Raw genomic sequence first — 18,056 nt, forward strand, 5'->3', positions numbered from 1 at the left:
GTTTAAACGTACTGGTGAACCCGGTTTAAAATTTAAGCGAGGATAAAGAAATTGGCCGTAAGCCCTATAAATATGTATAGGCATTGCGCATTTCGCCGCAAGGTTGCTCTAGCGGAGAGACTCGTGCGGTTCAATGTAAACAATTCATTCTATCACACTTTAAGGAGTGTTCATAGTTTGATGCACTAGTAGAGTAACAAATAAAACTTTCTACTTGCCTTTGACCGTCCATTATTTGAGTCTCCATTTGCTTGCATGCGACTCGTGTAAGATGATTTAAACCGTCCTTATCTGGTACGATCCCTTGATCCAAAATTGGATACAAAATTTTCATTCGGAATTTTGCGTCATCTTCGAATGTCGAACGGTTAATCTGAAAACGTTAAATATGTATAGTACGACAAGCGCTTACAGTAATTATAGTAGAAAGTTTACCAAATTTTGAACATTAGTGGAAGTCTCATCAATTTTATCTTTGGTCGGATTAGCTTCAGAACTATAGTTTTTTATTATGTTAAGAATTGTTAGACGGGATCCTTTTTCGATTATCCCCATTTCAACTAGGTCGGCATCGTTGAGCAGAACTAGGTTCTGATCGTTTATTTTTTGGGCTGAAAAGAGCGAATAAGTATATATAAAGGTTTAAAGTGACATCTCAAGTTGTTTGCACTACCTTCTTGATTGTTGTTTATTTTATTATAAATTTATTTCCAAGTTTATTTCCCTACTAACTATCTACATATTTCAAACTTATATAGTAGTTTTCTTCTGAATCTCCGTATATACTCCATAAGTTGTATGTTTTTTTCGTTTGCAAGTTCTTGTGTGATATGCGAATAACTTGACTGTCAGTTTTGAGTTTGTAACTGTTGTATTGTAAACAATATTCGCATTCGAGATGCTGTATTAGGCAAACAATTTGATTATCCGATTGCAATATATCTATTATCAAACCATAGGACATTTCGTTGCATACTTGGTATTTCGCTATCAGTCCCGGCCGAAAGCTTGTGTTATTTATTTTCATATGGTTTATATATTTGATTGAATCTGGTAGATCCCGGATCTGGAGTAAATTACTTAGAGATTTTTTGTGTATGTGCTTTGACGAAACGATATCTACCGTACCAATTTCGTATGAATGGTCAAGAATAGTGGTTATCTGTGCTAGATTCAGGCGCTTAGCAAAGCTGTTTGTTAAATTGATGAAATTGTTGCATGTCTTCGCTTGGGATTTCGACTCCTTGAATTTCGCTTCGAAGCGTAAGCAACTATGATTAACAACTGGCCCATCCTGACGAATTATGTAGGGATAATGAGAGATGTGATGGAATTTATTGGTAGGGTTGATGGCAGGGAAGCAGGATTTGAACAACTTGTAAAAACATTCGATTTCGTTTTCCAGATCGTTAATCTGATTCAATGTTAGCTTATTGGAGAAACTATAATAAGTTATTTTCATGAGAGCTCTAAGCAATGATGATAAATTTGAATTAAATCCGAGAATCTGGTTGAACATAAAAGGGAATGCTCGAAGGAGAAGCCAACATTGCGAAGCTGACTGAGGAATAGCATGTCCACGTGCTTTTAACTTCTCGCAAGTAAAATTAGCGGTAGGTTTATCAGCCGATTCAGTTATACCGTATTCGTAATGCTGTATAATTTGGTTGACTTGACTAATCGTTATCACTTTATGGATATTTACAGCTTCGTTCAAAACACATTTGATTACGACCATGACGACGCCTTCCAAAAGATCATGCATTGGATCAAACGTGTTATTTTCCGCTATGTTGAAATATTTAACTTCATTCAGTGCTGATTTTCGAATGATTCCGCATTGTGAAGGTGTTTTAGTTCCGCTTTGAAGAGCATTTAAATCACCTTGTATGCTTTCTTCAGTGCGATGAGGGAAGGCATCACCAATGTTTCCACAATGAAGTGCAGTACGCGTCGCATAGCACATTCTACAGAATAGACTTGATTGGGGCCCCATTAACTCGAAAATTTCATGAATTGCCAGCGTGTCCCCCAAAACATGCACTAGAACTGCCCTCATCGTAAACTTTTCACTCCCATATTGTACTACAACACCATCATCTGATTCAAGCTCACGCAAATCTTGAATCAGCGGTTTCATAACGTTATTGTAGCCATATTTTTTTACATCTCTTGAGCGAACTGTAAGCGTTAGATATATCCTGTTGGAGGATGAATTAATTGCGGGGTGGAGATTCTCAATTTTAACACTGAAATTGGTAAGTTTTTTTTTTGATTTGCGTGATCCCAAAGGGTTCAGATATTCGACATCGTCCAGATGAAGCGAGAGTCGTAATGCATCGGGAAACCGTGTCAGGAATGGGTGTGTTTTGAAACGTTGACCATCTTTGAAACCGCACAAGATATCGTCATTCACTGCTTCTTCTGCTATCATCTTGCGAGCTCCGGGATTCTTCATAACCAGTGCTAAAATGCTGGTTAGTGGAATATAGTGAGCAACGTCTTTCACTATTTGTACACTTTTTCTTTTGCCTAGTTTGGTAATCGCGGGGACAGTTTTAGTGATTCTAGTTCTTCCCAAGACTTCTTCCCTAGGGTTTGGCACAGCACAACCCGCAACTCCAGACAAATATGCTAGGTTGTCTTTTGGAGAAGCTACGTCTGCAAAAATTCCATCCAAAGATGCGTCGTTTATAAATTTCAAAGCGTCGGTATCGTTTAATGGGATCGACTTCGATTTCAAAAATTCTCTGAATAGATTCAACATGTAACACTCGTAATCTTCTATAAGATTCGAGGTAACCTGTAAGAACTTTTTGATTTTTGTCTCGGGAAGAGATACATCTTTTCGCAAATCTGTGGCGAATTTACTAATTTTCTTAGTAATTTCATCCAACGACGGCGCCGTTTTAAAGAATATAGTATTCGTTATTCTCAACAGATAATCATCATCTACGAGCATATTTTCCGGATGATTATTTTGAATTTGTTCAACAGCGTCATGGTCGTATGAAATATTTGTAGAATTTTCTGTAATTAGTGGATGAACACTCTCTATGTGCCGTTTCAAGCTCTTAAACCTCTGGTACAGTGAACCACATTCTGAACAAAGGAAAGGTTGAGCGGCTGCTTTGCTGGTGTTCAAATTGTGTACCAACCGGAAGTGTTCCTTCAATTCATCCACGTGTCCAGGAAACATCTTCCCACAATTTGGCACATGGCATGAGAAACCTGAAACCTTACACTTTTTTTCCAGTATATATATATATATATATATATATATATATATATATATATATATATATATATATATATATATATATATATATATATATATATATATATATATATATATATATATATATATATATATATATATATATATATATATATATATATATATATATATATATATATATATATATATATATATATATATATATATATATATATATATATATATATATATATATATATATATATATATATATATATATATATATATATATATATATATATATATATATATATATATATATATATATATATATATATATATATATATATATATATATATATATATATATATATATATATATATATATATATATATATATATATATATATATATATATATATATATATATATATATATATATATATATATATATATATATATATATATAATATAACGTGAATATTACCTCGCAACTTCATTGCAGTTTCAGCATCCACCTCTTCCGAAATCTTCTGCATGCTGGTTGTTCAAATCCACTCTTTCAATTAAAATGTATTTTACACACTACAACTCTAGCTTCAACTATTATAAATATTTGAACAAATTTTTATTTGTGAAAAAGTGATGAGCGATAACTAAACGAGCGTGTACCTACTAATGGAAAATGGCGGATGACGCTTGGAATTTTTAACTTGGCGAGAAACGGCTTTTCCGTTTGGTAACTCCAAAACGGTTTCTTGTGTAATACCCAAAAATAGAGTCAGAGTTACTCAGAGATATTATACATGACAACTCAATTTTTGACGTTTACGAACATCATTCAAAACTGAGTTAAAAGTACTCAGAATCTGAGTAACTTTTTACGAGCGTGTAAGACAAGACGTGACAATCGGCTTCTTATTTTTCCTTCGGCATTCTTCTTTTCGTACATTTTCACCCTGCCGAAATCTTCCGAACAGTGTTGCTATTTTTATTAATGCAAATAGAGTCTTGTAAATTTATTTTATGCCGACAATATTGCGAATCTTTTCTTAAATCCACATTGCGACTTTTCAGCCATGCGCCACCGGGCCGTGCGTGTTTGCATCAGTGCGAGTGAGAAAACGTTCTCACGTTTGTTTTTGTTTCGATCGCACTCGTGTCTATCCCATATAGCAAGAACTCGACGAAATGCTAGATTATCTCGAGATAGACAATATTTTGTATCTTGAATCCACTATATTGATGAAGGGCACTGTTTTTCCATGTCATGGGTGTTTAATAAGGTTTGATTAAGCCATTTTCCGAATAATTTTAGATTATAGTGTGGTCTTTGTCTTATTTTTGTTAAAGTTAATCAACCACGTATACGGTAAATGCATGACAAATACTTCTGTCACTTTGCCACACAATTTCAGCTCAACTTAGTCTGTTTTACCACAGATAACAGACGTTTAGGCTAGAACTAAATTTATTCAAAAACCTGTGGAAACTTTCAAACTGATAAACGATGGAAATCCGTGTTTCACTATTGCCATCTGCGCTGTTTACTACACGTATTTGACGGCACTCTAACTGAATTGCATCGATCACTGTGTCATCTACAAACGTTTGCCAAACGTTTTTCAGTCGTCTGATTTTTTCGGAATTTCAATAGCGGGTATTGACACACGATTCGAATGGAGCTTAAACGTCTGTTATCTGTGGTTTTACTGTTTTACGATAATAATTTTATTTGTCAAAAGTAATGACACTCTTTTCCTATAAATATAGCAACACTGCCAAACATCATTTCGATATCCCTGCAGTAACATTGCGTACGGTGCAAAAAGTCAGATCAGGAGCTGGACCATTCTGACGTAAAATTGGAACAAAAACAGCCCCCCTTATTGTCACGTCTTGTCTTAGGGTATTCGTAAGACTCGTAAGATGCTGAGTGCACACGGAAACGAAAAACTACCTAAAATCACAGAGAACAGACGTCCATCTTCAGCATTCAACTTGTGTAAAATCTCTAACGGTTTCGAAGGTAGTTTGGATATCTAAACCAGGTGCGCTACTGTCGTCATGTTTTTTTGTGACTGAGTGCGACAGAATTGACAGCGGTTATTCCTCTACCCAGTCAAACTAGTCCGGAACCGATTCGGACTTCCAGCATGAATTCCAGCTCAAATGCGTCAACCGATAGAGTCGGAATCGGTTGTTTTTTTTAGCTAGATTCCATGCAGAATCCATCCAGGATTTTGAACCGGTTCCGGAATCGATTTGACGGATGGTTGGGATAGGTTGGTGTGGCGGCGCTAGTGTTTTTAGTATATTAATTCAAATGTTTACACACGTTTTTTAAATATTTTTGTTCGATCATGGATGTCTGTTCTCTGTGCTAAGATTGAGTTCCTTTGACTCAATCTCGTGGTATCGTGGGGGAACTTAAAATTAGGTAAACTGTGTTGAAGGTAGTTTCCATTTAACCACGGCAAAAATTACAACTCATTGATAAGTTTTTTATACTCAAATTTAAGTTGAATTTACCTAATTTTGAGTTCACCCCAAACAACTCAAAAGTACCTTCCTCCACGGAAGACCTCGACTGAGTCGAATATCTCTTTTTGTTTTTGACAACACTAATAAGTGCGAAAGCGACGCACAACTCAAAAGTAAGTTAAAAGAACTTATTCTGCAGGTTGTTTTATTTAACCGTGTATATAAGGAGAATAACGACACTGTCAAAATTGGAACGGTTTCGGTTTCAGTAAATGCAAGCAGAAATAGGTAGCTGATTTTGAATTTTCGTAGCACTGGCTTCTGGATTGTTTACATATTTTTGGTTGCCAATATTAGCAAACCGTGTGTTCTGCCAAACCTATATATACGGCATTGGTTGACGGAAGGGTGGCAGATCAGGGATGCCAGGTGCTTTTGTGTCATATTTATAGCAGTGATGCCACATGCTTTGGAGAAAAATGTCGGCAACAACCCAGTTAAACTCATTCCGGAACTGGTTCGGATTTCTGAATGGAGTCAGTATGGATGCAACAACCGATTCCGACTCAATCGGTTTCAGAATCGGTTGTTGCATTTGATTTGGAGTCCATACTGATTGCATTCAGGATTCCGAATCAAATTCCGAATGGTCTGACCGGGAAAGATGTATCTGCCGAAGATCGAATAAATAAATAAAAGAGAGAATTCTCGCGTGTTTTTTGTAAACGGCCAATTAGCATACTGTCAAAATTCTCTTTGACAGAAAATTCCGGACAAACCAAAACTCGCAGAGAATGGATGCTAACAATTTATGAAATAAAAAAGTTTTCTCTTTGGTCTGCTGCTGTGATTTATAATCGGCGATTAGTGGTTTGTTCAGAATTTCTCCCCAAAGTGAATTTTGACAGTATGTATATTGGCCCTTTTCAAAAAACAATTATCACGCAGAAGAATCAGGCCTTTTGAATCAACAAAACGTTTTGTTGAATCTAAAACGTGGCGAATGACTGTTTCAAACTGAAATGGGCGTTTTTCAAAAGCATGTATTTGGTTTAGCTCAACAAATACTTCTGTTTACATTTTAAATACAAACATTGTTGAATCAAAATAAAATTTGTTAGATCTAACTGATCCCTTATTAAAAACCAACAGAATCTTTGTTTAATTTCAACTAAATTTGGGTTGTTCTCTCCTTTGATTGATACAAAAGATTTGTTTTTGTTCCTTTAAACTTGTTTGTTCGGTTAAACTTAACTTGTTGTTTCAAACGAAATATTTGTTGAAACTACTGAAAAGCCAACAAATGAATTAGTTGGTAATTTCAACCAACAGTATTGATTGAATCAAACCTTGTTTGTCACTATATAAAAGGGGAAAATTGTTATTTAAAACCAAAATTTGTTTATTTTTACTAATTTTTTTCTGCGTGATTGACTAATCCATGTGTAGTTGTGTTAGTGCGAGATTGGGGTTAAATCGGGTGGAATTTTTACCAAATGAGGTTAAATCAGATGGCGGATCGTTAACGTCGCGTTATATGTATATTGTCTATACACATTGCAACTGTCTTTGACGTCAAATAAGTCAAAAGACAAACCCACGTCACATGACACGAATACTACACTAGCTGGAGGAAAATAATATTAACATTACCGCAAAAGCAAATGGTATTTTTTCAACCAAGAAACCGCATTAGTGTTCGTGAGACCGGCAGACTACAACTTAATTAGCATGTGCACGCTGACGAAGTCAACATAAAATGACTTTTACTGTGAGCCGTGTTTACAAACATTGCTTCACAGCTTAATGACAATGTTGGTAAACATGGCTTACTGTAAACTTCATTTTATGTCGACTTCGTCAGCGTATACAGGCTAATATCACCGACGAACCGACATGACAGAGGCATTCGAAAAGTTTCCCATACAAAATAACGATTGTTTTGAAATGAAGCGATCACTACTGTTTAAACAACGACAGATCGCTCCGCCATGTTTGAATCTGGACAGGCTTCTCGATAAGTATATTCACAGATAACAGACGTTTAGCCTCAATTTGAATCGTGTGTAATTACCCGCTACTGAAATTCCGAATAAATCAGACGTCTGAAACACGTTTGGCAAACGTTTGTAGATGGCGCAGTGATCAATACAATGCAGTTAGAGTGCAGCTGTCAAACACGTGCAGCAAACAGTTGACAGATGGTAATAGTGAAACATGGATTTTCAACGTTTATCAATTTGAAAATTTACACAGGTTTTTGAAGAAATTTTGTTCTAGCCTAAACGTCTGTTATCTGTGGTATATTGATATCACAGAAGGTGTGCAATTCCCTCAGCTGCGTATGTAGAGGCAATATGCATCTAAATAGTATTCAGAGCTCATTAAAAATGCATGTATTCTGTTAGTTTTTTGCTTGTTACGAATAGTTTTGTTAAATAGTACGTACATAGGATAACAAAAAGCTGGAAAAACGATCTTCAACATGCTAAAAGAAAGTTTGTTTGTTCTAGCATACCTGGTACAACGTCGATACACCTTGGTTTTTGCGTACTGTTGTGGTATCGACGAAGAATACCACGCGAACCATCATACAGATGATGCTAGTGTAACGACGTATTTTAATTTAAACAATTAGAACAATATTTGACGCACGACCATGTGGCACGTCGGTTCGTTTCGAATATTCCTAAACCGAGATAAAATAACTATAGAAATCCATAAAAACACTTATGAATTTATGCCAGAAGTATCCCATATGGAATCCTAAGTGTGTCTTATAAGTCATGCTTGCGGCCAGTTCTCGACAAACATGTCAAATGGTCCTAAGTGAAAATGAGAGCCTCTCTTTGTTTACTTTCTCTTTCGATTATTACGGCGTCATCTTAAAACTTTTTAATATTGTTTCAGGATATATCGAAAAACTCTGATTTTGACTAGCTTATTCTGCTAAGAGTTGAATAACAAACGTATAAACTGCCGAGTTATTAACGAAAGAGAAAGTAAACAAAGAGAAACTGTCATTTGCACTTAGGACCTTTTGACATGTTTGGCTAGAGTTTCTTCGCTGGCATAAAAACCGGTTTTCGTTGAAAACCTGTTTTCGGCTAAGTGGTCCCCAGCAATCCGAAAATTGGTTTACAGCGAAACCCGGTTTTCATCCTGTGAAGAAATTGGCCATTATAAATTTCTGAGGATGTTCTTATAATTTTAGGTAGTTCTTCGTATGCGTGTGTAGATGTTTTTATGCGGCAGGATGTCTGTAATGTGGTTTTTGTTTGAGGCGAAACTGAGTCAGTTCCTAACCCCAACTGCTGTCAAAATGTATGAACTGACAGCGGTTGGGGTTAGAACCTGACTCAGAGAAACTGTCAAATGTCTGTAAAATACAGACATGTCAAAAATCTACGGGCCCATATTATTGGCTCGAATCAAAACTCGTCGAAATGTCAATTGACGATAGGTTCATCCGGAGTGTTCGTTTGTGTTTACCTTTTGCTAGCGATGCCAATTTTATTTTGTGTCCAGCACCCAATGTGGCTACGCCACATCGCTTTTGCGCGTGCTGTCCGACTTCGCTACCGCTCAGTCGGACTTAAACTAGGGATAGCCCCTATGTTTGAGTAAGCCGGGCAAACGAGTGAATCACAGGTTCGCTTGCTTCCGATGGCGGGTCGGTGGCCACCTCGCCCGGGCCTCGGTTATGCAGCTAAGCCGCATCGAAATGGTACCCCTTAAACATTCTAACTTGAATCGGTTGTGTCACCGGAGCCGGAATACGAATTAGATCCAGCCAGCATTCCGGCTGAGTTAAACTGGGAAGTTTAGTAAAATTTACTCTGGAAATAAAAATTTTTTGGCAACGCTCCAGCACCCGGTTGATTTCACCACCTGGGCGCCAGGTTGACGATATGAAATGAACTTTGTTTACTTTCGACAAGTTTTGATTCGAGCCAACAACATCCAGCCATCGCTGCCTGTAAAGGAATGTCTAGATTGGGTTTTCAAAAGGTCTTATGCGACAAAAGTAAACAAAGTACACACTGCAAATAATCCGCACATTAAATTCAAGTGTTTAACTCTTAATTTGGCTGGATGTTGTTGGCTCGAATCAAAACTTGTCGAAAGTAAACAAAGTTCATTTCATATCGTCAACCTGGCGCCCAGGTGGTGAAATCAACGGGATGCTGGAGCGTTGCCAAAAAAATTTTATTTCCAGATTAAATTTTACTAAACTTCCCAGTTTAACTCAGCCGGAATGCTGGCTGGATCTAATTCGTATTCCGGCTCCGGTGACACAACCGATTCAAGTTAGAATGTTTAAGGGGTACCATTTCGATGCGGCTTAGCCGCATAACAGAGGCCCGGGCGAGGTGGCCACCGACCCGCCGTCGGAAGCAAGCGAACCTGTGATCCACTCGTTTGCCCGGCTTACTCAAACATAGGGGCTATCCCTAGTTTAAGTCCGACTGAGCGGTAGCGAAGTCGGACAGCACGCGCAAAAGCGATGTGGCGTAGCCACATTGGGTGCTGGACACAAAATAAAATTGGCAACGCTAGCAAAAGGTAAACACAAATGAACACTCCGGATGAACCTATCGTCAATTGACATTTCGACGAGTTTTGATTCGAGCCAATAATATGGGCCCCTTAATTTTGCCACAACAGTTTTGACACTTAAAACTCATGTGTCAGACACTTAATAGCGCACTTCTTTGAAAACACGTTAGTTCCAATGGACGACACACTTAAGCTTCAAATACATGGCGTATTCAAATTAAGTGTACGACAAATAAATATTGCATGAAATTCATATAGAATTTAAGTTTACATCAACTTGAATATTATATCATTTCCTATAAAAGCCATGTGCAAAAATATTGATTGTTAAATGGAAGATTATTGGTATGTAAATGACAGTAAAGATTCTTTAGTTCGATTAAATATTTTTTTATCTATATATATATATATATATATATATATATATATATATATATATATATATATATATATATATATATATATATATATATATATATATATATATATATATATATATATATATATATATATATATATATATATATATATATATATATATATATATATATATATATATATATATATATATATATATATATATATATATATATATATATATATATATATATATATATATATATATATATATATATATATATATATATATATATATATATTATATATATATATATATATATATATATATATATATATATATATATATATATATATATATATATATATATATATATATATATATATTATATATATATATATATATATATATATATATATAAATATAAATCAATGTATGTTTGTATGTATGTCCGCTAACTACTTCTAAACTACAAGTCCGATCTTGATGAAATTTGGCATACGTATTCTTTCCCCCAAGAAGATGTTCATGGTATGGTTTTTTTTGGGGGGCGGGGTACACTGAGCTTGAGGGGGGGGGCTTGTTTTTAGGCAAAGAAATATTTATATCTCCATACTTATTAGTATTTGATTAATGTATTTCTCCCACTCAACCAATGGTTGATGGGAGCGGACCACGAATTTTGACATAAGTATTCCTTCCACTAAGGAGATGGTCATGGGGTGGTTTTTGTGCTCGATGGGGAGGGTGAGAAGTACCTAAGCCGAGGAAAGGCAGAGGGGGGGGGGGGGTGTACTGAAGAACCTTTTTTAGCTATATATATTATATATGATTTGGCATAAGTGTTTCTTCCACCAAGACGGTGGACATGATTGTTGGTTTCGGAATCTGAAGGAGAGGGAGGGTTTCTGATGCAATATCTACAAATTACATCAAAAATTTAAAATTTTGTTGCATGTATGTTTACCAGCACATTAATGGAATGGCAAGAATTTATTTGATAGAGATCTATTACGCGAATGACAATATAATACTGATGAATTGCATGAATTTGTCGACAATTAAATTGAAAACAAATTGAAAATTGCGCTTGCGATCGCTTCATCTGAAGTTAAATCAACATTGCTGGATGATGGACGAAAAGCTCTGCCCTAAAATAACTACTAAATCTTGCGCTTGCGGAAAACGTTACTTACAATAAAATTCGGGTATAAGCAAAATTCTGGAAGAATGCAACACACACTTATATAGGACGAATTCACGATGACCCATAAAAGGAAACAATCGAATAGTTGGTGGCGTGGTCGGCGATCTTCGTCAAATTTTACCCGTTAGTCGACACCTACTGATGCAATCAGTTCTTGCTTAAGGGAGTAGGATTATTGTTGAAAAAATATCGTACTCAAAAAAACAATGGCGATACCGAGAGTGTTATTCTATTCAGTTAATAATGCAACATTTAAGCTATATTTTCCTAAATGTTCACCGTAAAATATTGAAAATTGGGTGTGTTACAGTGAATCTTTAGGAGACACCTCGAATAAATCCGATGTACAGCATAACTCAAAATCTACTGAACCAAATTGTTTGATTTTGCACAATTCTCCTTCATATCATAACATCATTAAAAATCATAACTTTGTTCACAAAAATAAGTTTCATGATTTTTTAAACGAAAATTGCATTTTTAGCTGCAGAATGCTACGAAAAATTCAAATATCAAGACAAAAATAAAAGCTTCGATCAATACCTGGGGATATGTAGAAGAACTGTACAAACGTTGAAAACGATTTATCCAATATATTTTGATTTATGATGTACACCACAAAGCAAGTTTTCAACGAGATACCTCCAGAGATTTTCTGTCACTGGCTCAATTTTCAGTATTCTGCTATGATATTCGAAGAAATATTGTTCAATTGTGCAGCGATTATATGGAAAGTGAATGAATATACTAACCATTTTTTGCCATTTTTTATGAATTAATTTTACCCACGTCCATCAACACTCCGTTATGTCTTCGTATCATTGCATTGTAAATATGTTTCGAAAACAGAACTTTTCACTATATGTGCATACTTTTATTGAATGATTCTTATAGTCACCTTCGTAGGTCAATTCGCCAAAATAAAGTATTGGGAAAATGTTGATGCAACAATAAATTGCACCACATTTCCACATGATTTTGTAAAATAATACACTCTGTTGAAGAATCAATCGATTGCGTATATTGACTTCAATTTCATACACTACTCCATCCAAAATAAAATCGATGGTAATTCTGTTACGCATGTAAATCTATGGATTTACGTGTTGAATTATTTAATTCAGTCGATCCACCATGCTTTCAGAGGTATTGGTTTTATACGTAACCTACCCAGCAGTCTCCGTCAGACGAAGGTTTTTATATTTAAACGAAAGAATAAAGTTCTTTCTACGAATTTTTTTATAGCATAGAACGAATTTTTGCTATTAAGGAAGTTGCTTAAGGTGTAAATTGATAAAAAAATATTCGAAAATTGACAATAACTTTGTTGTTTCGAGAGCTACAGATTCTTCGTTGTTTAAAAAATGTGTATTTTATCGCTTTTAACAATTTTTTAGAAGACACTTTTCATAATAAAAAGTAATCGTGAAAAGTTATATTCGAAAAACTGTTTTGAATGGGTCTATCCCAATCAAACCTACATATCTCGCTACTGTTACTATATAGAGCTTTAGTAACTTCAGTAAAGATTTTTACAATAATATTTTCTAGAACTTTACTGAAGACAGCGAGTTTCTAGCTAAATTATTCGGGGAAATAAATTTTCTATCTCACTTTTAGGGGATTAATAACTCAATTCATTATATCAAAAGATGCATCTATTTATATCCAGAAACTTCTTTGAAAAAATCCATTCTCCAAAACCAATGGTTCAGGAGTTATTGAATTTTGATCGTGAAAACGTCGTTTTGCAACACTGTGCACCGCATGTGTTGCAATTGAAACTTTATGTGCCTATTATATTAGTTACTGCGCAACATCGACCCACCACAACTGTGCTTTGGTTGAAAAATTTCATTTAAGCGACCATTGTAACTAGAAAATATAAAGAAGCAGATGTACTGTTACCTCGAATTCGAATGATACCAAGGGATTTCAAACGATTGTGTGTAGGAAAACAGAGCAATTAATTTAATTGTGCTCCAGGTGGACAAACTAAGAGGATTGTCTATCCGCGAGAATTACAATAAGTTTCTTCTTTGTAACAAAAATATTTGTTATTTTTAGTATTTTTAAAATATTTCGTTTAGTCCTGATGGGTGTAGCGAAGCGCACCGGGTTACAGCTAGTTTGAATATAAAAATATATTACAACGATATACATTCTGTTAAAAAAATAACTACTCTTTCATGAGAATTGAAACATTCATCATTAACGCGTCTTTTCTTCCATAGATATAAATTATATAGCTGCCAAAAATAGTGGACCATCGATTACATTATCTGCAAACACATATTTATATATAATTTATGCAAAAAAATATTTTCAAGCATTAACTTACCTTCCAAAACCTTCTTAATTCGCCATGCCTTGAATTAGATATTTTCCAATGTTTTTACACTTAGTGTCACCGAAATTGTCAAAAACATGGTTTACATGGGTAAAACATTTACTAATATTTAAATGTTATTTTATTGAAGAGCAAAAGGAAAATACATGAGTTTTCAGTGTGGTTTGAAACTCAAATCATATGTGTTGAATCTGTTCAAAGAAAAGTGTACATTAATCACTGTTATGGGCAAAACATTTATGATTTAGTACGCTGACTTTTAAATTTTAATTGCGATGACACTTAATGTTGCCGCAATTGTCAAAAACTGGAATTTCACGGGCAAAACTTTTATGGTTTAATACGCTGACACTTAAAATTTAAAAGTCAATCGTGTCATCGGGTGGCACCCTTAAGTTTTAAGTGTAATTTTCTTAAAGGTCAAATGGAAAGTTCTTGAATTCTCAGTGTGGCTCGAAACCTAAAACTTATGTGTCAAATCTCTTCGAATAAAGTGTAGATTATGTACAGTGCACGCAAACGAAAAACTATCTAGAATTGAGTGCTTTCGATCAACCTCGCGGTTTTGTGGAATATGGTCAAATTAGGTAAACCCTAATAAATATCGTATGATTCAAGAGCCGAACGACCTGTTCAGGGTATCATCCAAACAATATGTGGAATCGTTGCATCACATGGGTTAAAGTTCGTGTTTAATTCTTTTTTATTAGGGAACCGTGTTGAAGGTAGTTTCCCTTTAATCACGGCACAACTTATTGATAGGTTTTTATACTCAACTTTGAGTTCAATACACTGCAATATTTAAGTTGAATTTAGCTAATTTTGAGTATACCACAAACAACTCAAAAGTACCTTATTCCACGGTTAACCTCGGCTGAGTCGAATCTCTCGTTTTGTTTTCGACAACACTAATAAGTGCGAAAGCGACGCGCAACTCAAAATTAAGTTAAAGGAACTTATTCTTTGGTTGTTTTGGTTGTTTTATTTTTCCGTGCACATCACACTAGACATATACTAAGGTAATAAGATACTACTCTTAGGACAGATACAGCGTAAATTCGTTAGTTGGGTGACGACTGCGCCCCAACTAGCGAATCTTATCGTTAATTGGGACAGCTGACAGCTAGCAAATTAAAGATAAGATTCGCTAGATTCGTTACCCGAGGGAAACGCTGTTTGTTTTCTTTCGATAAAAACAAACAGACATATTTTGCGGTTCACGATAGTTGGCTGTTTCTTCCCAGTTTAGTGATGAATTTTATGACAAAGAATGTCATTAGTGTTCTTTTTGTTATTAATTACATTTTTGATAAATTATTTCACATAAAACAGGAAATGGATACGCCACTGAAAAAAACGGTGAAGCGCAAGCATACTAAGTTGCCACTAGATAGAAAGTCATTTGATAATGTGACTGAATACATCAGAGATAACCTCCAAGAAATTAGCAACCAAAATTCCACTGGATTTCAAAGTATGTTTTTTTCTCTAAATCTCCACAGAAATTCAGTTTTGACATAAGAGTGTCTTTTAGTTGGGGTATGCCATTCACATACGTTTGCAACTGTCAGCGAACCAAACCAAACTACGGCACCAAGCCGAATAACCGAACTTTCACGAACATTTAACAGGCACAGCAGCCGTAGTCAATCTTGCACCGGTGCTGTCGTGTTGGTTTTTTCCCGAACTTTCGCATAAAAATGTCAAATAAAATGACTTCTTCCAGCATTGATAGCGCATCGACGAATTGAATTTGATTATTGTTATTAATTTACAACTTACAATTTTCTTTAGTTACAAAAATGAATATTCAAGAGTTCAAAGTATTTAAGGATGCTTGAAAATGCAACGTATTCTAGACTACACGTTTACAAGGTTTACACGCTAAACTGGAATGAGGAGAAAAATGTCTGAAAACCCCGTCTCACGCAACTTTACACGCATTTGCTAACCAAATCGGGATCCGACGCAGCTGCCACGAATTTTGTAATTGTTTATATTCAGCGGTTTCTAAGCAGGGTAGAACATTATTTGAAAATTCGGAATTGATTCCATTTCTCACAAATATGACATGAATACGCAAGTAATCGTTGTTCGATATTGTAGCAGAACATTGATTTTCTCATCGGCCATGTATAGAAAGATCTTAATTATAGCATTGTCACATACAACCATGCGTTTTAAGTTGCTCGAAATGGTTTCGTATGAGCTAATTTGTTAGGCGCTGAATGCGTGACATGTAGGGTTGTGGTACCGGTAATACCGGTACCGAAAATCCCGGGAATACCGACCCATTTTTGGTACCGTAATACCGGTACTGAACAAAAGCCAGTACCAGGTATTTTCGGTACTATACAATTTTTTATGACAAATATGTTAACTCTACAGGGGATCTGTTTCAAAATATCGGTCTGCAAGATAACGTTTAATTATATTAATTTGCCTTCTAGATAAATCGTTGAGATAACACCTTTGTGTGGGAACGAGGTGGGGCCATCATCATAATAATTCTAGAAGTTAAAGTTTTATTAGCGACATTCTGATTGGTTTCCATTATTCACTGGGTGGCGCGTAATAAGACTATGGTCTAAGTCATGAATGTATTTGGTTTACTCTTAAACCTTTATCTATAATAGAACGAACAGCGATTTACTAGCTAACAGTTTTAGACTTGGTTAACTGCTTCAAATGGGGAGATTTGTAATTATTGGTGATCGGAAAATTCAGCAAAACTCCATAGTTTACAGGAAAGCAAAGAGCCTGGATATGCGTTAGAGAATAGTAGGCAAACGACCTAAAGTTCGAAACCAATTTTCAGAAAAGCAAGAGAAGAAATGCGATTAACCTGCTCGGATTTACTGCCATTCTCGCTTTGATTTACTGTTGTTAATAGGGTTTCATACATTTACCATCTGTTCAAGTCGACGAAAGTCGCACCACTTAGCAGTTATTGATTTCGAAGTGGCCTAGATTTCGAAATAAAGAAAAATATCTTCTGTGAAATAAGTCTTGCCATTCCGAAGCAATTAAAAACAATAAACATGTTTTTTGATCAGCAAAAATCAATCATCTGAGAATAAGATCATCAGTTTGAGCATTCAATTTCAGTTTGAAGCTTTTTTCGAATTTTTTAAAAAAATATTCGAGTACCGGTACTACCGGTACTGAGGGCTTTAGTACCGCAGTACCGGTTCTCGCCAAAAAGGGTCGGTACTGCGAACCCTAGTGACATGGCAAAACTCGATAAAGGCGGCTTCCGAAAGTCTAACCTCCATTTACACCTTCAGGAAATGTTCCACATTATAAATACCCGGTCCAATGCGAGTCATCAATAATTTTATTATCACCGTATTTGGTTAGAGCACCACTTCTTGCTTCAGCTACTCACTCATCTGGACAGATTACTACAGCAAAAGTATAGTAACAGTTTCGTTTGTTCTTCAGATAAGGTATACAATATGAAAGTAGCTATTTTTTCGTTCACTTCGCACCGGCTCGAGCAAAAGCATTAAGCGCACTGAATTTCTTTAGTGGTTGGAAATAGACTACTTCAACCTTTTCTCAATAATTTGTCCAAACAAATTAGCTACAATTTTGTTATAAGTCGCCGAAAAACACTTCTTTTAACTTATTTTGGAATAATATCGGGGGGGGGGGAGGTCTTTAACCCCCTAGCCACCCTTCTGGCTACGTGCCTGTAGACGCTGCTCTGACCAGCGGCTGCAAATGGATAGGGTGATAACTAATTGAAACAGGGCGAAAAAGGACATTGCCCTTTATATAACTTCATTTTTCATTGAAATAATAATGTATTAAGGGGTTAAAATTGAATTTTTTTTTATTACATTATAAGAAAGTACAACTCCTTGAGAATATTTTC

This window comes from Topomyia yanbarensis, chromosome 3, assembly GCF_030247195.1.
Source record: "Topomyia yanbarensis strain Yona2022 chromosome 3, ASM3024719v1, whole genome shotgun sequence".
NCBI classification, from domain to species: domain Eukaryota; kingdom Metazoa; phylum Arthropoda; class Insecta; order Diptera; family Culicidae; genus Topomyia; species Topomyia yanbarensis.